Here is a 23,352-nt window from a genome sequence, read left to right on the forward strand (position 1 = left end):
ATAACTAACAGATTTAGTCTAGAATAATTAATAATGGTTCCGTAACCGAAATACAAACCACGCTATTTACACAGGGTTTACCTTTTAGCGCAGCTGAAATGGCGAGCCATTAGAATTTAACGAGGGTATATTACCCCCGCGCTAGTTAGCGGGGGCGGGGGGGGTAGGGGAGTGGTAGCTAGCTACCCCTCCCCTCCCTCACACACACAGATGAATGCTCACTTTCACTTTTGGCTCGGACTGTGACAGACGTCTCTGTCTTGGTCCTCTCTTGGCAGCCATTGTTTGTTTTGTCTTTACTTAATCGCTTACTTTTCATTTACTCAATATATATGTAAACATGTTTTCATGTTTGTATACATATTTGAGTATAGAAATCAGTAAGTTTCCTTTTCAGATTTGTGTAATTCTTGTTTCCTTTCCCTCGGGATTCCTCTTCGGAGCCTTCCCGGGGGAATGAATGTGTACTAATGTTTTTTTTGTTTTATTTTTTTACAGTTACCGATCTAGTTCGTTTCTGTAATATGGCAACGGTGTGAGCTGTCTTGTTGAGTCCTGGGGATTCGGCTGTTGCTGCCTCCCCCCTTGTGTTTTCGTAAGGGGTGTGTCTCCTTCTACTGGAAGTACTCGTGTGACGACGGACAGCTCTCCAGTTCATTTCAGAACTCTCAGGAGGCTTGCCTCCTTGGGCAGGTAACTTTCCTTCCGAGGGAAGTTTTTCCTGTCCAGGCTTGAGTTTTTCCCCTTATGGAGGGTTCTCCTCTTGCCTTTTTTTGTGCGACTATGCTCTTGGTGCTGAGCGGTCACACCTGCAGTTTCGCTCAAGGGGCTGGGCAACTGCAGGAGCTCCTCTTCGGAGGATTGCTCCTTTTAGGTCACTGCTGACCAGTCTCTTCTACGAAGTGTTTCTCTTTCGTTCGCGAGTGAGTACACTCATAGAGACTCCTCTTCGGAGGTTTCTTCTGTTGCTGTTGCTGTTGGCCTCCCTCGCCGTAAGGCCCACCGTCCGCCTCGTCGTAAGGGCCTCTCATCTCTCTATAAGGGTGCTTGAGGCGCCTTTTTGAATCTCTGTTTGCAGCCTACAACTCCTTTTTCTCGATCTTCCGCCTTGGTGCAAATGGACAGCAGTCTGATCTCGTCTTCCGACGGGCAACGGTCTTCCCGACGGACAACGGTCTTCCCGACGGACAGCGGTCTTCCCGACGGACAGCGGTCTTCCGACGGACAGCGGTCTTCCGACGGACATCAGTCTCCCGGCGGACAACGATTCCTTCGGGGCAAAGGGTTGCCTCCCACGGGGGTTCTTCCCTTGCGTGTCAGGGTTTCCCTGCGCGCCCTTCTGCTGTGTTCTCTCCTGCTCCTGCTCAGTGTTAACACACAGGCGCTCTTCTGCTCATCAGCGCTCTCCTGTTCGTCAGCGCTTTCATGATGATCATCCCTGCTGTTCCTGTTGGTTCCTGTTACGCGCCCTGTGCGCCCACGTTCGCCCTCGCGATCTAGAACTTCGGTTCAGGTCGGGGTCAAGGACTCTTCTTCTATACGCAGGCTTCCACGCGTAGCCTTCTGCTCGTCAGCGATCATCAGCTCGCCAGCGATCACCTGTCTCTTGGCGATCTCCGGATCGCCCGCGTGTGTTACAGCCGGCACGCCAACGTTCTCCAACTCTTCTGAAGGAACATGGTTCGCCAGCTACTAGTTCACCTGCGCATGCTGATCGCCATCGCGCGACCCTCGACTGCGGATGCTGATCGCCATCGCGCGACCCTCGACTGCGGATGCTGATCGCCATCGCGCGACCCTCGACTGCGGATGCTGATCGCCATCGCGCGACCCTCGACTGCGGATGCTGATCGCCATCGCGCGACCCTCGACTGCGGATGCTGATCGCCATCGCGCGACCCTCGACTGCGGATGCTGATCGCCATCGCGCGACCCTCGACTGCGGATGCTGATCGCCATCGCGCGACCCTCGACTGCGGATGCTGATCGCCATCGCGCGACCCTCGACTGCGGATGCTGATCGCCATCGCGCGACCCTCGACTGCGGATGCTGATCGCCATCGCGCGACCCTCAACTGCGGATGCTGATCGCCATCGCGCGACCCTCAACTGCGGATGCTGATCGCCATCGCGCGACCGCCCACCTGCGGATGCTGATCGCCATCGCGCGACCCTGCGCATGCTGATAGCCATCGCGCGACCGCCCACCTGCAGAGGCTGCTCGCCATCGCGCGACCCCCCATCTGCGCATGCTGATCACCATAGCGCGATCGCCCTCCTGCACATGCTGCTTGCGATCGCTCACCTTCGCATACTGCTCGCCAACGCACGATCGCTTACCTGCGCATGCTGCTCGACCATCGCGTCGGCATAACACAACGCCCCATCGCCAACCTGCGCGTTAGCGCTCACCAGCTCACCACCGATCGCTTGTTGATCCATATCGCCAGCGGTCTTCCTCCCCCACGCGGCAGCGCGTTTCCTCGCCATCGCGCCAACGCTTGCGTTCGCCGCCTCGGACTCGCACTCATCCACCTGCCCACCCTCACGACCGCTCGCCCGCGCGACCGCTCGCCTGTGCGCCCGCCCGACCATTCGCCTGCGCGCCCACACGCCCACGTGCCTGCACGTCTACGCTCATGCGCGTCCGTGCCCATGCTCTCCAATGTTCGCCCACGCGCGAACCAACGGTTTTCCATCGCACGGACGGATGGTGTTTCTTCGCACAAACGTCGGCTTATTTCTTGCAGTATCCATTGCTCGTCTATGGGTTATCGCTCGCCGACCACCAGCTCTCGCCCTTCCTACCACGCTCGCCCTCCTTCTGCGCTCCTTCGCTCACCTTCGTTTGCGTTACCGCGCATGGGAGCTCCCACGTTCGCCCACGCGAAAATCTTTGAATTACCGTCGCGCGAGCTCCAGGGCGATTGCGACCACGATTCCCAATGGAGTTTTCGCAGCATGGCCAGCCTGGCGAGTTCTTCTGGAGCGTATTTCCAGAACACGGCCTCACCCCGTAAACGCAGAGCATGGCACTTGCAAGAATAGGAGAAACTTAAGGGAGATCTGAGCAACACTCCTCTTTCCTGAACCTGGTTAGCCCTTCCCCGTCATTCCCTGGAAGGATTTTTGGCGGGGGGGGGGCTTTCCGTTCGAGATTTCTCCATCGGACAAGGGGTGACTGCTTACCCCTTCCTCTGGGAGCTTACCAGGTTCTTTCCCTCCTCGGTTACAGCCCGAGGTTGGGTTCAAGGAAGCTACAGGAAGAGCATGGGTACTTTCCTCCTCTCGAGCTCAGGCACCTTGGCCTTTCGTCGTTAAGTATCTAACTTGCGGACAAGCTCGATGTTGTACCATCTGGACGCGATGACTGAGGGCTTCCTTCGGGTGTCTCATTTGTGGAGGTCGACGACCTCAGACACCCTTCCATCCTTGAGAAGAGTTTGTTTGTGCCCAAGGACAGAGACTTAGACAGCGGCTGTGCGGAGGAAATCGACTTCCGTTTTCACTCCTCCAAGGCGCTTTCTTCCAGACTCTGCAGGGCTCCGGCGCCCTTTTCTTTCAATCACGTCGGCCTAAGTTATCGGCTACGACAACTGGGACAAGGTGTCCAATTGCAGTTTCCTCCTGTCAGGAACAGATGGCACGGGAGACTCCCCCGGGGGGGCATAGTCCTAAAAGGAGTTCACGAATTCTAGGATTGCAAGTTTTTCTCTGGGAGGATGCTTAAGGTTACTCATCCGAATGACAGCTTCCCGATGCCCATTCCCGCACAATCTCTGTGATCAGCCAAGGATATCGCGCCTGCCGTCTCTGTCAGCGAATTCAGTGTCTCTGAACCTCTATGCCATAGCGTCAGCAGAGTTGCCCGGTTGGGCAGAATGATCCATACCTTAGGCGAAGGTCTTCCTTAGGATCATCGACGGCTTCACCCCCGGCCTCCTCAGTCGATCCTTTCTTGTAAGAAAGGATCTGAGAGGGGATGTCCTTGGTCGACCTCTCAGCCCTGATCAAGTTTGTCGAACAAACTTCGGCCAGCGTAGACCAGCAGAATCGACCAGACTGGTAACGAGGCGACAGGACTCCTTAAACCCTGGATCGGAAGGACGGGTACTTTCAGTTTCCATTCCATCCATCTTCCAGGGTGCTCGTCGAATTCAGCCTAGACTGCAAGTATTCCTGCTTATGATGCAGTGTGGCTATCCCGCCGTGGCATAGCAGGTTTGTTTCCCCAGAGAACTCTCCCTGCCTTCCTCTTGGCCGCTCAGGTGCAGGCTTCCGCCTCCTCTGCTGTTTGGAGGGCTGGTCAACTCCGGTAGGCTCGGGTTCGACCTTCTTCAGCGCCGGGACAAGCTTCCGGATGCTTACCATGAGTGTGGGCTCATGGTATTTTGCTTGGAGCCTTCTCTTCCTCTGCCTCAACATCTGGAGTATCTAGCCATGATATTGAGTCAACGGCCTTAGCACGTTGGAAACCCCGCTTCTCGTCCGTCCAGCGAGGTTAAGCAACATCGGTACTTGGATGGGTGACCACCTGGGGACGCCAGATTCTGTTACCACATCCTCCGAGCCTTCCTTTCGGTTGACTGTGGCAAGACTGAGGAGAGTCGCAGTACCTGTTCTCAGTCAAGCAGAGCTTTCAGCCCTACCTTGGAACGTTTCCTAGTTCTCCTTTCCTCATTGACCCGTCTATAGTCCGAACGGTCGCCTCAGGATAAGTTCCATGTGGGGCGATCCAAGTTCCGGTGGCTTCAGGCTTTGTTTAACCGGACTTCCTGGCCCCTATGGGACCAGCGGAACTATTAGACCTGCAATGGGTGTTGACCTATGGAGCCTCTTGATGGTAGTGGATATTCTCGTCCTTTCCCCACATTCTTGATGCTGTTCTCGGACTCGTCAAAGGAAAGGGGGGAGCATGTTCCGGTCCAGGCCTATGGTCAAGACCTGAAGGATACCTCTCCATCATTCAGGCAGGCTTAGGGGTCTTAGTCTGGCCCCTCTACAGATCCTACAGCTCCTGCCGAGTCGCCCCGTGCGCGTCGACTTCATGATTCTGGCGTATTCTAACCAGCAGGGGACGCATTTTCACACCTTCACATCTTGCAGTAGAGATACCGGGATGATTGAGATTCTCTCAATACCACCATCGGCTCTCTCATTCCAGGCAGGGGAATGTTCTCTCAGTCTATCCGAGCAGAGCCTCGTAGAGAGAGTGTACCTGGGGGTCTTTGACCTTGGGTAACCAGCAAGTACTGGTCTGGGGGACCTGATCGCGACAGCTTGGAACCTCAAGCTTCCGCTATTCTTCCCCCCTGTCTCAGACCCCGAGACTCTGGCAAGATGCATTCCGGTGATGGTGGGACAACTTCGACGCCTGCGTCTTCCCTCCTTTTTGTCTCTGGACAATGGGTCTCAACAAGACCAGGTTGTCTGTCAACCTTTCAATGGGAGAGCTCCACTGGGACTATGCGCAGAACGGTTTCTGGACCCTCTGCTTTCCCTGACGGAACTCCCGGGAGAGCTTCTCCCACGGCGCAGACTACTCAAGCAACCACACTGCGACATCTCTCCCGAACCGGGGCGTCGCTTCGGCTTCATGCCTGGAGACACTACGCCTCCTCCACAAGAAGAGACAACCCGCTACAGTCGCGGTACGGAGGTCGCGTCATCTGCGATAGTCATCCACAGGGGTCTCCCAGGCAAAGTGAAGAGTCTAAGGTGGTTGGTGCCGTGGGAGATATGCCTCTTCCCTTGAGGCCTCTTCTCCAGCAATAACGGTCTTATTGCCTTTCGGCGGGAGGACACTCCTTTCCGCTCTCAGCAATGAAGCCTGTCGCTCAGCCTTTCCCTGACCTTCCGGCTTAAAGGAATAACTTTTTCCTGACCGCTGGATCTATCCTCGCTCATGTGAAGCTACGATCGTCCCTGCCCTAGTCGGAGGAAGACCTCCAACTTGGAGCATGGCTCGGACTTTTAGTCCTTTAAGAGATCTTCTCAAGACCCTTTACGACAGGCCTCGGATTGTATTCTGCCTTGGGTCTCCTGCTCACTCTGGCCACGGCCAGTGTGTAAGCAATCTTCTTGGTCTCTTACGACCCCCCTTTCTAAGGAAGAGGGGAAGGCAACATTCAGGCTCGCTCCTGAGTTGTTGGCTAGACTCAGAATCTGGGGGTCCCGGCCCTTCGGTCCGATTCATTCAAGATTTCGAGTCTCCATTCTGTATCTGATGTCCCAAGACCTTCTCTTTCTTGCCAGTAAAGGAATCGAGAGGTTAGCACTGGGAACAGCTGCAGTTTGTCCTCAGTTGCAGCCGATTTGGGAGCACAAGGAGGACATGGGGGAGAGTCACCAGTATACCTCTTCAGCCCGGACTCAAGGACATTCATCTCGACTTGTCTCCAGACCCTCCCCCGTCACGTCGCCCTACAGCACGATGTTGGATACATCACAACGTCCCTCGCCTTCGAGTAATACTACTCTGTGACGCAGGTGCTACAAGCTGGAGTCTGGAAGCGTCTAATGACCTTCGCAGCCCGCTTCCTGCAGGGCGTGACCCACAGGAGTCTCGATACGTTTTCTATCGCTCTGTGGTGGCTACACAACAGCTGGTCTAACCTCAGGCTCCTTTTTGGACTGGTAGCAGAAGGTTGAGGGCATTGTTATCAGGTTTTAGTCTGCATGAACGAAAGAAGTATGTCTGGCCCTTACTTCTTTCTTCATCATCCCCTCTACGGGGAAGCAGCATCCTGGTCTCTGCATAGCTGACCTCGAACCTCTGCAGGTAAACCATGCTTCCTTGTGTTCCGAGTATTGAGTCAATACTGTCGCGTCCCCCATACCCTGACGAGGTGGTATTGAGAACGTCCTAACCCAGAGTTCCTTCTGGAACTCCTGGTCAACTGCCTAGGACGGGTCACACTTCTTCCTTCACACACAAGCTTACGTAGGCCACATGGTTCCTTGCGAAGCAAGGAACTTGTGAGGTGCAGGGACTCCTTTTATCTGAGTCCCCGGGTAAAGCCAAAGCCAGTATGGCTGGGGACTTTCCACCCTACCTAAGGGGTAAGTCACCCTCTGTAAATAGCGTGGTTTGTATTTCGGTTACGGAACAAATGACAAATTCGAAGATAATTTGTATTTTTCCTAACCATACAAACCTTAGCTATTTACACACATTTGCCCGCCAGCCCTGTCCCCCAAGACAAGTCCTACCTCTAAGTGAAAGTGAGCATTCATCTGTGTGTGAGGGAGGGGAGGGGTAGCTAGCTACCACTCCCCTACCCCCCCGCTAACTAGCGCGGGGGTAATACACCCTCGTTAAATTCTAATGGCTCGCCATTTCAACTGCGCTAAAAGGTAAACCTTGTGTAAATAGCTAAGGTTTGTATGGTTAGGAAAAATACAAATTATCTTCGAATTTGTTATATTTTCAAACTAAAATATAACAATTTTAAACTAAAATTATTTTAGTACCTACCTGGAATTCATGTACTACTGTATTCAGAGCTTCAACCAAAAATGAAAAATAATTATGTCCATGACGTGTATAAACACTATTGTTTACTAGTGGGTTGAGTTGCCAATGAATAAAATAAGCGATTAAACAGCATCAAATGCCTGTTGGTGCTACGTAGATTTCTCGTTCAAAATTTTTAATGTCTCATTCCCGGGTAGGGAAGTAATTGTATCAACTTTGCATTAGTGAGATATAGCAAATTTAATAAGTAATATCTCGCCATATCGAGGTTCACGTATCGCTCCCTCAGCATATCGTGCATTTATGAATATATTTTATGTAAATCATATCAGACTCCAATGAAACTTGAATGATGATAATGAATGAACTACAATAGGTGACAAAGCCAATGCTATGGTATTTACTGCAAAGCCAGTCGTAGGCACTATCGTAGAGTTTGATTGAATGTAATAAGTAAAAACTTTAACACAAGCATCACAAAACACACACGTACAAAATAACACTTGTAGACATATAGCTTGCAAAACACAAAGTGGAAATGCAGCCTGGACTAACATCACTCTTGGGTGATGCTGTGCTTCATGGGGCCAATCAGCATCCAGGATATAGATTATCATTCCCTGAATGGCAGACTTTTGCTAGCCAATAGTGTGTGATGTATGATCTTGAATTAGCCACACAGACGATAATGTACTACTGTATATACAGTACGTAGTGGATATTTTTTATCACATTTGTTCAAGCATACTTTCTTTGTGTGAAATTTTTAACAATGTGTTTTTTGATTTGAGGAGATAGAAAATTATTGTCATTGAGGCCCTTTGTGTCAATAGACGTAGGAGATGATGATGATAGTGAAATGATGATAGAAATGAATTTTCAAAAATGTTTATTTCTGCTGAAATTTGCCATACTGTATTTCGAGAATCGTTGTGAAATTCGTGACCAGAGTTTGTCTAAAGAACTCATAATTAAGTAAATTTGTGAAAGTGGGTACACATGCTCCTTCTCTTTGAAATAGACTTGAAAGTTTTTCTTATTTTTTGTAAGCTTAAATGATATTAATTTAGATTAAGTATTTTATTTCAGTTTGAAAACTGATGAAGTAAGAATTTATTTAAAATTTCTGATATTTGATATCTTTTATTCATTGAAGAAAATGTTCTCACTTAAAAGGAAGGTCTTTAAAGGTATCATAGCATTATAATGTGAAATATGTTATACTACATACATACATATACCAAAGCACTTCCCACAATTTTGGGGGGTAGCCAACATCAAACAAATTAAACAAAAAAAGGGGACCTCTCCTCTCTACGTTCCTCCCAGCCTGACAAGGGACTCAACTGAGTTTGTCTGGTACTGCTAGGGTGCCACAGCCCACCCTCTCCCGTTATCCACCACAGATGAAGCTTCATAACACTGAAATCCCTACTGCTGCTACCTCCACGGTCATCTAAGGCACCGGAGGAAACAGCTGGGCCTACCGGAACTGCGTCACAATCACTTTCCATTCATTCCTTTTTCTAGCACGCTCTCTTGTCTCTTTCACATCTATCCTCCTATCACCCAGAGCTTTCTTCACTCCATCCATCCACCCAAACCTTGGCCTTCCTCTTGTACTTCTCCCATCAACTCATGCATTCATCACCTTCTTTAGCAGAGAGCCATTTTCCATTCTCTCAACATGGCCAAACCACCTCAACACATTCATATCCACTCTAGCTGCTAACTCATTTCTTACACCCGTTTTCACCCTCACCACTTCGTTCCTAACCCTATCTACTCGAGATACACCAGCCATATTCCGTAGACACTTTATCTCAAACACATTCAATTTCTGTCTCTCCGTCACTTTCATTCCCCACAACTCCGATCCATACATCACAGTTGGTACAATCACTTTCTCATATAGAACTCTCTTTACATTCATGCCCAACACTATTTTTTACTACTCCCTTAACTGCCCCCAACACTTTGCACCCTTCATTCACTCCCTGACGTACATCTGCTTCCACTCCACCATTTGCTGCGACAACAGACCCCAAGTACTTGAACTGATCCACCTCCTCAAGTAACTCTCCATTCAACATGACATTCAACCTTGCACCACCTTCCCTTCTCGTACATCTCATAACCTTACTCTTACCCACATTAACTCTCAACTTCCTTCTCACACACCCTTCCAAATTCTGTCACTAATCGGCCAAGCTTTTCTTCCGCGTCTGCAACCAGTACAGTATCGTCCGCAAACAACAACTGATTTACCTCCTATTCATGTTATACTATATTCAATAATAATTTTCCATGTGGAAATTTAACACTACAATCAAATCGAAATGAAATTCCTGTTACAGCCACTTACCTTGTTGAATAGAGTTGAACACATTTCATGTGCTCATGTTATATCTTCAAAGATCCTTCTTTTAAAGAATGTGCATAATTTTCATTAAATAAAAATGTTAATGGAAATTATTTCTTACTTAAACAACTAACTGTACTGTGTACTACTACACTTACTCAGCCTGTAATATTGACAACATGTGTTTATTGTAGTTTGAAATGGTTCTATGAAGCTTTAAGAGGTTCAAATAGAAAATTGGGAAAGGGATTGACAAAGTTTTGACAAATTATTCTATACAAGGGATTTTGACGTAGGAAAAATCTATTTCTGGGCGAAGGACCTGTGCCGCCCAGTGAATAAGCTCCATTTAGCACTTATTCTTAGGTAATTTACTGCTAAATATACCAGAGAAAAAATGTAAAGGAGTGCTAGGTTAACTAGCTCGCTCACCTATTGGTGTCGGTATAAAATTGGGCTTATATTCCAGAGGTCCCGCACTATTTAGATTAATCCACGACAGAGAACCCCAATAGAGGAGAGCTGTTCAACCTCACTCGGTACTACTAACAATGCATCCGTTCAGAACCCAACTCCTTAGCACCCAAAGTTTGGGGACTCCAAGGGAGAGGAGCTGGGAGGGTTCACTGGGCGGCACAGGTCCTTCGCCCAGAAATAGATTTTTCCTACGTCAAAATCCCTTTTCTGGGCTCGAACCTGTGCCGCCCAGTGAATCTATACAAGAGAAAAATGTCACCAAACTTGCAAAATAAAGGAAAAAACATAAGCGTAAGAGAAATACAGGATGCTTTAATCAGAGATGAGTACCAAAAAACCAATTATAAGGGTATCTTAAATATGAACATAAATCCAATAAGGTAGGTATAATAATGCCGTGAGTGATAATATATACAGATACTCAGGAGCATAAAATTTACAAATATAATAACAGTATTCAGGTGCGAGACCAACGAATACAATAGGGTATAAATGAGGCAGGTAAGAGGGAGAGATAAAGAGTCAAGGTATTAACCTGTGAGTTACTCGGGAGTAACTACGCTCCCTGCGGCTACTGTAGAAAATTTTAGGGCTTCCAAATGTTTAAGGTAGTGTTTCTTGAACACTGACGGTAATTTCCACCCTGTATACCTGGAAAGGTCTGTAAAATTCATGTGGTGAAAGAAGTTCACCGAGGTGGCAACCGCCCTGATATCATGCGCAAGAGGAAAAGAGTCAGGGTTAGCTTGTTTAATAAAATACAAAATTTGTTGCCTGAACCCTTTAATAGTAATGGTACCGCCTTGTTCTCTAACGAATAGAGGCCCCGAGGAGTTAGAGGAGGTCCGGGATAAATAAGACCTAAGAGTAGTGACAGGGCACAGCGACGGATCTTGCGTGAGGGGAACAATTTTCCAGGAGGTCCATCTGTTTTGAGGGTCTTCATTCTTAGCCAAAAAGAATTTGTTAGGAGAAAGAAGGACCTCTCCTGAAGGCAGAAAGTCAATATGACCCGGGTCTCTCGACAAGGCTGCCAATTCAGAAATTCTTGCCCCGGAAGCCAAGCTCACTAGGAAAAGTGTTTTCCTGAGAAGGGGCATGTAATCACAAGAACTGTTAATGGTGTCAGAAGCCAATTTGAGTACGTCATTAAGGAACCAGGTCACCGGGGTAGGACGAGTAACCGGTTTCAGTCTGGCACAAGCTTTCGGAATTGAAGCTAACAAAGAGTCGGTTAAGTCTATGTTAAAACCCACTAGGAAGATCTTTCTCAGAGCCGATTTAATAGTGGTGACAGTATTGGCTGCCAGACCTGATTCTAATAAAGATCTAAAGAAAGTGACTGTAAGGTTCAAGTTTATACAGTTCACGTCTGAATCTATTAAAAATTTTGCCAACTTTTTAACTGCAGAGTCATACTGGCGGATGGTGGAATCCCGTTTATCCGATTCTAGGAACAAGGTGTTTTGAGGATCAATATTGGCACCATGCATAGCCGCAAACTTCATAAAGTCCATAAAGTTAGGGCGCTCTGAATGTTTGAGAAAGCGTACACAACGCGTGTTTGTACTATCTGAGATAGAACCGGATTGGGTATCGGGTGAGGGTATAGTCTCAACTCCCGCAGGAGAGGATACCAGTTGCTCTTGGGCCAGTTGGGTGCGACCAAGGCTACTTGTCCCTTGAAGGATCTCAGTTTGTCTAGAACTTTCAGCAAAAGATTCACCGGGGGAAAGAGATAAATCTTTTCCCAGTTGTCCCAATTCTGTGACATGGCGTCTGTGGCGTAAGCCTGAGGGTCTAGATTGGGAGCCACATATACTTTCAATTTGTGGTTGGATTCGTGGCGAAGAGGTCCACTTGGAGACCGGGAACCTGAGAGAGAATCCACCGAAATGACTTTAGATCGAGTGACCATTCCGATTCTAGAGGGGAGGTCCGGGACAGGGCGTCTGCCACTACATTCCGGACTCCCACCAGGTGGACAGCTGAAAGATGCCAACGGTTCGAGGCTGCTAGGGAGAATATGGCTACTAGGACATGGTTCAGAGGCCCTGACTTTGACCCGCCTCTGTTGAGGCAGCGGACCACCACTTCGCTGTCGAGAACCAGACGAAGGTGTTGTTTCTTGGGAAGAGCGAGACGTTTCAGGGTTAGAAGAACTGCCATGGCCTCTAGCACATTGATGTGAAAATGGCGGAACAAGGGAGTCCAAAGACCTTGAACTTTCTTGAGCTGAGAATAGCCGCCCCAACCTGATAAGGATGCGTCCGTGTGAATGATTAATTCCGGAGGCGGAAATCGAAGGGGAACTGACTTTGACAGACTGTTTGCTCTTGTCCAAGGAAGAAGTCTTTCTCGTAGAATGGGAGGAAGGTGGACTTTCCTGTCCCGGAGCTTCCGGTTCGCCCTCGAACGCCAGACACGATTGATATCTTTCAATTTTGCCTTCAGAAGAAGATCCGTCACTGAGGCAAACTGAAGGGACCCCAGAATCTTCTCTTGGAGTCGTCTGGAACTTACTTTGTCTTTGAGAAAGCGTTTGGTGTTCCTTGCAATCTCTAACCTCTTGGGTCTGGGAAGACACAGAGTATGAGATATAAGATCCCATTGCAGGCCGAGCCATTGGAACTTCGATTTTGGAAGAAGACGGGACTTCTTGAAGTTGATCTGGAAGCCTAGAGATTGAAGATAATGGATGACTTTGTGAGTGGCTTTTAGGCAATTTTGGGAGGTGTCTGACCAAATGAGCCAGTCGTCCAGATAGGCTACTACTTGAATCCCTTGATTCCTGAGTTCCTGAACAGCGACTTCTGCTAGCTTTGTGAAGATCCTTGGGGCAATGTTGAGCCCGAAAGGCATCACCTTGAAGGAGTAACTTTTGTCCCCTAAGCGAAAGCCTAGGTACGGACGGAAGTGTCTCGCTATCGGGACGTGATAGTAGGCGTCTGTAAGATCGATAGAGGTGGTGACGGCCCCACGGGGAAGTAAGGTCCGCACCTGCGAGACGGTAAGCATTCGAAACTTGTCGCATTGAATGGACAAGTTGAGAAGGGATAGATCTAGGATCACTCTTCTCTTGTCTGAATCCTTCTTCGGGACACTGAACAGCCGACCTTGAAACTTCAGATGTTTCGTTTCTTGTATGGCGTTCTTTTGTAAAAGATCCTGGACAAATTCGACCAGATCCGGAGTGGAATGTTGACGAAATTTGTTCGGAGGAGGAGGTCCTTGAATCCAACTCCACCCCAGTCCCTTGGAGATGATACTGAACGCCCAGGGACTGAACCTCCATTTGTTGCGGAAGGCATAGAGCCTCCCCCCTACCTGCTGAACCTCAGTATTGGTTTGAGGAGTTGCCTCCACGTCCGCCTCGGAAGTTCTTTCCTCTGCGAAAGGCTCTTCCCCTGCCTTTGTTCTGGTTAGAGCCACGGTGGTAGCCTCTACCTCTACCATAACTCTGGGAAGAGCTATGAGCCTCGTAGGACTGGTTAAAGGCAGGGGAAGTGGCGGAGGCACCAGAAAGCTGGCTCTTAGGTAGCAGAACGGTGACATAGTCATCCGAAGGAGCCCGAGAGGTGGAAGGCCGTGCAGGGACAGCAGAAGATGGAGGAAGAGGCAGCCGGAAGTTGGATGAAGCACTCTGTTGTTGCCTGAACTGGGTGGAGGTATATGGTCTAAGCTTCTTCCTACCCCGGGCTTGATAATTTGCGGGGTCATACTTGCGTTTAGGGGTCAAACCCCAACGGGCTTTAAGGCTCTGATTAACCCTAGTGGCCTCCGCCAAGACTTCCTCTACGAGATCCTCGGGGAAGAGATTTGAACCCCAACAGGAGGACCGGATGAGTTTATTAGGTTCATGCCTAATCGTCGCCTCAGCTAGAACATGCTTACGACATCTGCGTTTAGCAGTAGCGAAGTCATACAAGTCATAATATAAAGACTGTAACGTAGCCTTGTTGAGAGACTTAAAAATACTCTCAGTATCGTAAGTCAAGGCTATCGACTCCGTGGATGTGGCCAGGTTTAGAGTACGGCCCACACGTAGGCGGGAATCATATTCCTGTTTAATGAGGGATTCCGGGAGACGGGGAAGCTTCTCACTAAACAAGACTGAGGCACAGTCTGCTGCAAGCTTGCCGGAGGTAAAGGTGGTATGGACGTTGTCCCAACACTCAATACCTGAGGGAAGAAGGAGGGAGATTGGATCCACCTCTCGGATGGGAGGCAAGGGCTTCTCCTCCAGAGCATATTGAAAGGCAAGCTCTGCCACCTTATTGACGCATGGAGTCAAGGTGTTCTTGTCCATTAAGAACATCGTAAAGGAGCTTTTATAAGGCGTCAGCATGGTGTTAGTGCAGCCGATGTCATTCAAAAATCTGGCCCAAACAGATTGGGCTTGCTCCTTCGGGAAAATGACCGTCTCTTTGGGGACCTTGTCTAATCGGACTAAAGCTTCCTCGGTAAGTCTGGCATAACCATGAAATGGAAATGCCAGACCCGGAGGAAAGAATTCAAAGTCCTCTAGAGGACGAGTGCCAAGGCCCTCCAGAGTCAACATTCCGTCTGAGAACGGGGAATGAAGAGCCATCCGCCAGGGGTTGTTCTTGGCAAACGGCGGGAGCTTAGAGGCATCCGGGATGAGAGAGCTTTGGACTCTCTCCGGAGCTCCTTGCTCTAAAGCCCCAATTCTCTGACCGAAGTTAGAGAACATTGTGTCCATCCTCGACTGCATCTCCGAAACCAACTTTGTCTGCATCTCCGACACGATGCGAAGCATGGCTGATTCGGAAAGGCCCGGGCTAGCAGCAGGAGGGGCGGAAGGAACTCCCGGGTCGTGAGACTTAGAGGAGGAACCAGAGGTCTTTGAAGACGGGTTCGTACCATGTTTAGAGCCATGAGAGGTCTTGTGAGGCTTGCGAGCTTTGGGTAAGGTCCTTGAAGTAGACTTATCCTTAGGGGGAACCGGGTGTGAACGTTGAGACGAATCACGGTCCCCAGACAATCCAAGAAAAGAAGAGCGATCAGAAGAAGAAGAAAGAGCGGGGCTGAGGATAGGGATCTCAGCGCCGGACACACCTGCCTCACTTACCACCCTACCTGTGTCCGGCTCGTCTAGCAACATTGGTTCGACGTCCAGGTTCATGGAGGCAACATTGTCCTCCAGACCTCCGGGGGCGTCCGATGGATCTTGCTCTGGGTCGATGAGACCCGTTATAGTGGCATCAATGTGGGCAATGATGGGAGCTGCCACATGCCTAGCCACCGCAGCTGAAGACTTGGCGTTGGGGTAAACCATGGTGCAGTAGTCCTCAGATAGGACGTACGGCTGCTTAGACTTCACATTCCGGGCAAACCCACCAACCCACACCTTCAGTGTGGCCCGAGCCGCAGACTTTTGCTCCGGGGATGCCTGAAATAATAGTGGGAATTATAAAAGGAAGACTCCCAATGGTCCTTCAAGACCATAGATATCTTACTAATAGTAAATAAAATAAGAAGGCAATATAGCCAACGGGACTCACCGAGTCAGATCCAAGGGTAGTGATGAGGTCGAAGCAAATCACACAGTTATCCGGGTGCCATACCACAACGTCTTCCAGTTGAACCCCACAAGGGGCGTGAGATCGGCAGACGGAGTGGCCACAAGGCTGGTGCAGAACAGCTGCACAGGCCGGCGTCAGACAATGCACCATCTATAAAAAGAATAGTATATGAGAAACTGTAATTCTCTTAAGTAGGGGCGGGTCTGGAGGACCCGGGCCTAACATAGGTCTAACACAAGATTAGAGCTTAACTGTACTATTCTTTAAGTAGGAGCGGGTCCGGAGGACCCGGGCCTAACATAGGTCTAACACAAGACTAGAGCTTAACTGTACTATTCTTTAAGTAGGGGCGGGTCCGGAGGACCCGGGCCTAATATAGGTCTAATACAAGATTAGAGCTTAACTGTACTATTCTTTAAGTAGGGGCGGGTCCGGAGGACCCGGGCCTAACATAGGTCTAACACAAGAATAGAGCTTAACTGTACTATTCTTTAAGTAGGGGCGGGTCCGGAGGACCCGGGCCTAACATAAGTCTAACACAAGATTAGAGCTTAACTGTACTATTCTTTAAGTAGGGGCGGGTCCGGAGGACCCGGGCCTAACATAGGTCTAACACAAGGTTAGAGCTTAACTGTAATATTCTTACATAGGGGCGGGACCGGAGGTCCCGCCTAAACATAAGTCTAACTTGAGACTAAAGTATAGCAATCCATTCCGGTCAAGCCGGGAGCATAAAAAGGATGCAATAACAAGGAATTAAGACACATGGTGTCTGATTTCCCGGGGCGGGGTAGACCCTGGGCCGGGAAATAAAGGTATATCTAATACCAATTCCTTTAGGGACTCCGGGGTAGTGATCTGTCATATATTAACATCATAGGAAATGTTATGAAATAATAGGGGGGCGGAACTGTAGCTAAGAACTGCCAATCGAACCCGGAGGGTTTCGTATAACATAAGCCAGAATGAAAAGTGAATATAAAATAGGGTGCACCGGGATCCAACTCTGTTGACCGGTGGCCAACCAGACTAGACAGAGACGAACCCGCCGGGACACCCGGAGGACAAAGTCCATAAACACTTAACTACCCCCTCTAAAAGGAGGGAAGGCAACGGTCCCTTAGTGGAGGGGGGAGAAGCCTAGCCTCCCACCTAGCTAGAGGGGGAGCGTGGGGGAGGATCACGTGATACGAGGCAGCAGGGCTACCAACTGACGATCCCCAACCAGACAGATCAAACGGAGTAATGGCACAAATATTCATTATAATAATAATAATAGCGTTAAATTGTATGAATAAACACACAGAAAATTTTTGGGCAAGGCATGCAACATAATAATCAAATCACAAAAGACACACCTGATGGCTAACAATAACATTGCCGTCTTAGCACGAAGGTCGGCAGCCATAACGATACGTAAATGATATCGGCCCAAAAATTGAACCACGAGGATTCTAAACGCTAAATAATGAATATTCACAATAACAAATAATATTTGATAATAAAAATAATACACATAGTAACACCGCAAGTGAAAATTAAAAGCTCTCAAAAACAGGAGTACCAACTGTAGTGAAATCAAGCAAGATCGGTATGAACGAAGAGAATAAACTCCTATAATATAAATATTAAACGATCTAGGTTGCTCAAAACATAGTAAAACCCAGCTTGGTACTTAACTTAGACGGTGTCTCCTGGGAAACCGACGAAGAAGCCATAATTAAATGGAAAATAACCAAAAATCGAGAGCACAAACAAAATGCGGGTTACTTTACTCGTTGTGCTAAAAGGAGTTGGGTTCTGAACGGATGCATTGTTAGTAGTACCGAGTGAGGTTGAACAGCTCTCCTCTATTGGGGTTCTCTGTCGTGGATTAATCTAAATAGTGCGGGACCTCTGGAATATAAGCCCAATTTTATACCGACACCAATAGGTGAGCGAGCTAGTTAACCTAGCACTCCTTTACATTTTTTCTCTGGTATATTTAGCAGTAAATTACCTAAGAATAAGTGCTAAATGGAGCTTATTCACTGGGCGGCACAGGTTCGAGCCCAGAAAAAATTTGTATTAAATCAAAATAATGTAGTGGAAAATACTGGATGATATGGAATAAGGATGATAAGATATAAGAAATGGAATAAGGATCTTATGGAGTAAGGGAAGGAATAAGGGTATAAGGAATAAATATAGACTTAACTATACAGTAAAAATATGGAAGGGAAAAAATAAATGAAAATGAAATAGAAGAGTAACAAATGGGGGAAACCTTGTAACCTTTGGCATCAAGTACAATTAATACAGATGGAGCATAGATGAAGATACTGAATAAAATGCAATAAGTGTTATAAGAAAGAAGCTAGTCTGTCATGAACGGTAAAAATGCATCAATAACAGAAATTGAGACATACAAACATGAGTGTAAACTAATTTTTTTTGGTGTGTTAGCCACCCTTATTAACATTAGATAAAGTGCCTTTATCATTAATTTCTGCCAGTATTAATGAAGATGATCCAGGATTGCAGGAAATTACTTGAAAAAAAATATAAAACTTCCAATTTGGTTCCCCAAATTTTCTACTTTATTTGAAAGATCTAAATTTACTTTATTGGCTGCTACACCATCAACAACTCCGGTAGCAGATTCTTCATCAATAATACTTGAGGATGTGATCAAAATACTTGCGCTAATTCTATCCAAAGGTCTCTTCTTGCACTTTTTATCTCTTTCTTTTAGCTTAGCCTTAAATGAATAAGTAATATTCAATATTATTTTATATCATCAGTCTACATATTGAGGGCAACGAATGGACAAAGAACTATCGGTGCCTGGAATTGATCACATGGTGGATGATTGACTCCAAATATAACCTATTCAACTGGGATTTTAGACAAATACATGTGTAAACTACAAATGGAAGACATTCTTTGCAATTTTGAAACAGAGTACACACTATGACAAACTGTAAACCAAGAAGACTTAAAAATCAGTGTGAGATAGAGAGAAGTTTGTGTGGAGGTATGGCACCACTCAACTAATCTAAATTGTGATTTTTTGTTGATGTTATTCCTGAGAGACACTTTCCGGTGTTTACCTCTTGGGACATGATAGATGAGTGGCAGTATAGTGTTCCTACTGAAGGATTTACATGGTAGTAAGAGAGGTTTTATTTTTATTGTTCGGAAGTCGAGAAGTTGACGCTTTCAAATTACATAACAGCATTTTACTATTTAAAGGTAAAAATAGAAGTTATTTTAGTTTGTCCTGTTTTGTTTTTAGTTTACTTTAGGTTTAGAATTATTATGTTTACTGCTCACTTAATATTGTATTGTTCCTACACTTGATACAAACCCTCATTCTTTACTATAGGAGATATTCTAGCGCGAGCTGGAAAATACGGCAGAAAAACCTTAACAAGGTCGTTAACAACTGGGCAGGTAATTACCCACCTGTTAGTGGTGGGGGTTGGGGACCACCGGTCGGTAGCTGCTGTTTACCCTCAATCTAATTCTAGCCATCGCAGTGGTAACACCGCTGCTCCTGCTTTTATTTGACTGGCAGACTAGCCTTTCTTTTTTGGTTTTTTTATTAATCCTCCTTTTTCTTTGTTAGAGATGATGTTCTCTATTATGAGGAAGTGTTCCGGGCACCTTTATGTCACTGCTGGAGGTGGATCCTCTTTCCCTATGCCCTGGGTACAGAGGTCATAGGTGTTCTGAAGGCTCTCCCTGCCAAGTATGTAGAAGTGGTCGCCCTCTCAGTGGGAGAAGTTCGAGAGAGGTAGTATAGGAAGTCCTAGAAGGACTCTTTACCTCAAGGATCGCCGTCGAAGGTAAGGAGTTACGGACCTCTTCTTCGGCCTCTCGATCTCTCCCTTCAGACTTTTCCTCTCTTCCTTGCCTGCCTCCCTCCGGGGGGAAGTCGAGGAAGAGTGGCACCATTGATTTAACCCCCATTCCTCTTGGTCAGGCGGATTACATTGCCTCCCCCAGGGGGTTAATACTTTCCGCCACCAGGAATGACTCTTACTGCTTCCATTCCAGATCATGTACGAGCGGTATGGCCTGCCCCTGGACTTCCTGGTTCTCCTTCGGAGGAAGTTTGGAACCAGTTCCTTGTGGCCAAGGTAGTGCCTCAGGTCCCTTGTGTTTTGGAACCCTCGGGAGTTCCGGACCTCGCCTACCTCCCATCAACTCAGTCGGCGCCTATGGAAGTTTTAGTGGATATAGTAACTTCAGCTCCTGCGGCGCCTACTTCGCACTCCATTGTGCATCTACAAATTACAACGTCGCGAGTGCAAACATCGCCGTACCTCCTCCTCCTCCTCTTCTTCCTCCTCCTCCTCCTCCTCCTCCTCCTCCTCCTCCTCCTCCTCCTCCTCCTCCTCCTCCTCCTCCTCCTCCTCTTCCTCCTCCTCCTCCTCTACATCGTCCTCACCCTCTTCAGAGGCTAGGAGGGAGAGAGAGAAGAGGAAAAGGAGAGCTCGCTCTCCTTCGCCCAGACGTTCTCACCGGAGACACAGGTGACATAGGAAGTGATATCGTTCTTGCTCTTCCTCACTTTCTATCTCTTCACGAGATGTCTCGCCGCAAGACTTTAGCGCTCTTGTCACAAACATAAGAAGAGCGCTTCCTCCTCGTCATCGCCCTGTTTGGAGGTCAGGAGGGATAGAGAGAAGAGGAAAAGGAGAGTTATCGCACCTTCACTTAGATGTTCCCGCTGAAGAGACAGGCGATATAGGAAGAGACATCATCGTTCTCGCTCTTCCTCGCCTTCTGTCTCTCCTCGAGACTATAAGCGCTCTTGGCACAAACCTAAGAAGAGTGCTCCCTCTCGTCATTGTTATGCCTCGCTGTCGTCTTTCTCTTGCAAGGGATCATCTAAGAAGCCAGGAGCGCGGCCAAGGACAAAGCACGTCCTGACTTCGAACCCTCTTCTTCGCACTCCTCGCTTTCACTCTTTATCTTCAGAGAAGATCGCTCTCGACTTCGACTTCTTGATCTCTGACCCTTTGGGGTCTCATGACAAGGAAACTTCGTTTTCTCGCAACTCAAGTTGCTGAAACCTCGGGCTCTCGTGCATTTAGTCACGCTGACACTTATGTCTAGTGACAAGGGAAGCTTCTGTTTCCCGTTGCTCTGGCGTTCTCGCGACACAACCTCTAGGGGCACACACGATCACGCTGAACCTTCTAGTTCTCGTGAAAGGAGGTCACAAAGAGTTTTACTCTTATGACAGAGTCTTCGGACTCTTGTCGCGCGGAGTGTTCGCGTACGCTCAACCAACACTGCGCCCATGACCATCAAGAGTTTTACTCCTATGGCAGAGTCTTCAGACTCCCGTCACGCAAGGTGTTCGCACGCAATTAGCGCTACACATGCAAACCTCCGGTCATACACTCGTGGGGTCAATCCCTCGCTCTCATGTTACAGACAGGACAACCTCCCCAGTTCCTTTGCTCCCTAATGAGTTAAGGATTACGAGTCTCTCGGAAACCTCGGAGGAAGATGCAGGGGTTCGGCCCTTCTTCTCTTCGGTTGAGAGCAGAAGGAAGTGGGGAAACATGTTAGAGGGGCTAAAAGAAAACACCCAGATAGCAGCGACGTAGAACACAATGCCGATGGCTTCGGCCGCTCTGTTCGCTATCCTGCGCTTCATGTGGCAGCTCATGAGCTGCCCATGTTACAAGGTAGCACTCGTCAACCTGCAACTTGATCAACTTGTTGTTGGGAAACATAGATTGCTGCCAGGAGGTTCACCTCCAGGGGTTAGAGAACCTCCCCTTACGAGGGAGTGATAACCTTCCTCGGAATTGGGCTGCGTGAGAGAACCACCCCCCCTTCCGAGGGAGAGCATCCCCACTTCAGCCATTCAGCAACCTTCTCTCCTTCATGAAGAGTTGCGAACAGCTCGACGAGTTTTACCTCTGCTATCTCATCCCCAAAGACAGTGCTTTCCCCCCTTGAGCTGGGAGAAAAGCAAGTCTAAGGCTTGTTCCTCCTTCGAGGGGAACTTCTCCCTTGTTCGCGAGAGAGATTATGATGTCGACACTTTTTCCCATAAGAGCTGGGAGAAAGCTTGGCTCAGGCAATGTCCTCCTTCGGGAGGACTTCTCTCTCGTTCACGAGAAGGAGATTATTACGCCTACATTTTTTCCATAAAACTGGGAGAAAACTGATCTAAGGCGATGTCCTCCTTCGGGAGAACTTCTCTCTCGTTCACGAGAGAGAGATTATTACGCCTATGCTTTTTTCCAATAGAACTGGGAGAAAGCTTGTTTTAGGCGATGTCCTTCTTCGGGAGGACTTCTCTCCCGTTCACGAGAGGGAGATTATTACGCCTACGTTTCTCTATAGAACTGGGAGAAAACTTGTCTTAGGCGATGTCCTCCTTCGGGAGAACTTCTCTCTCGTTCGCGAGAGAGAGAGAGTATTACGCCTATGCTTTTTCCCATAGAACTGGGAGAAAGCTTGTCTTAGGCGATGTCCTCCTTTGGGATTGCTTCTCCCTCGTTTGCGAGAGAGAGGTTATTACGCCTACGCTTTTCCCCATAGAGCAGGGAGAAAGCTTGTTTTAGGCGATCTTCTTCGGGAGAACCTTCCTCCCATTCACGAGAGAAAACTTGTAGGAGTTTGCTGATCCATGCTCCTCCCCCTTACGCTTTTGGTTCTCCTCCAGGGGCGGAGCGAGAGCCTTGTCTTAAGCGACGTTCTCTTTCGGGAGAACAAATCTACCCTGCGGAGGAGTTATCTTCATCCCTGACGTTCTCCCCCTTTTGCTGTAAGGAGACCTATTGGTTCTCCTCACGTTGACCCCTCGGGGTCTCGTGACGATCACCCTTTCGGTGGGCGTGATCAGGAGCCTTTGAACTGTCGTCATGTTGATCCTACGGGTTCTCATAACCTTAGGAGACCTTCGGGCCTCTGTCGCGCTGGACTCACGAGTTCACATGACTTGGAACCTTCGAGTTTCAATTACGCTGAGTCGTCGGGCTCTCGTAACAATCAGCACAGAGTGTCCGCGTACGCACGCAATTAGCGCTATGCGCGCGACCATCATCATCAAGAGTTTTACTCTTATGACAGTCTTCCGACTCTCGTCAACGGTCTTTGCCATTTCCTCCAGACACTCCGACTTCTCCGTTCTTCCCCTTTTGATAAGAAAGATGCGAGGGGTAAGACATAAGGTTTGTCTGCTACTCGTGTCTCCACTTTACCTGTAATAAGACGCGAGGAATTAGCGCAGCCTGAGGAATCCTCGGGAGAGCTGCCGTCGAGCGACTTAGAATCCTCCTATTTAAGGACTCTAAGAACTATGTGTAATATCTCATGCCTCGACCTCTTGACGCTCCAGCCTTAGACAGGCTATGTTGTCCACCCCAAACCCTAAGACCAGAATTGATCTTCTGGCTGTGGCCTGATTGGTAACATCTCTGACTGGTGTTTGACAGTCTGGGGTTCGAGTCCCACTCAGACTCGTTAGTGCCATTAGT

The 23,352-nt window shown here is 48.2% G+C and overlaps 1 protein-coding gene across 1 annotated transcript in view; it reads left to right on the forward strand.

Annotated features, from left to right (window-relative positions):
• The window catches only part of LOC137639864 (thymidylate kinase-like), a 37,190-nt gene that overhangs the window by 9,630 nt on the left and 4,208 nt on the right, over positions 1-23,352 (forward strand). The window lies entirely within an intron of this gene.

Source organism: Palaemon carinicauda, chromosome 4 (genome assembly GCF_036898095.1).
Source record: "Palaemon carinicauda isolate YSFRI2023 chromosome 4, ASM3689809v2, whole genome shotgun sequence".
Classification (NCBI taxonomy): domain Eukaryota; kingdom Metazoa; phylum Arthropoda; class Malacostraca; order Decapoda; family Palaemonidae; genus Palaemon; species Palaemon carinicauda.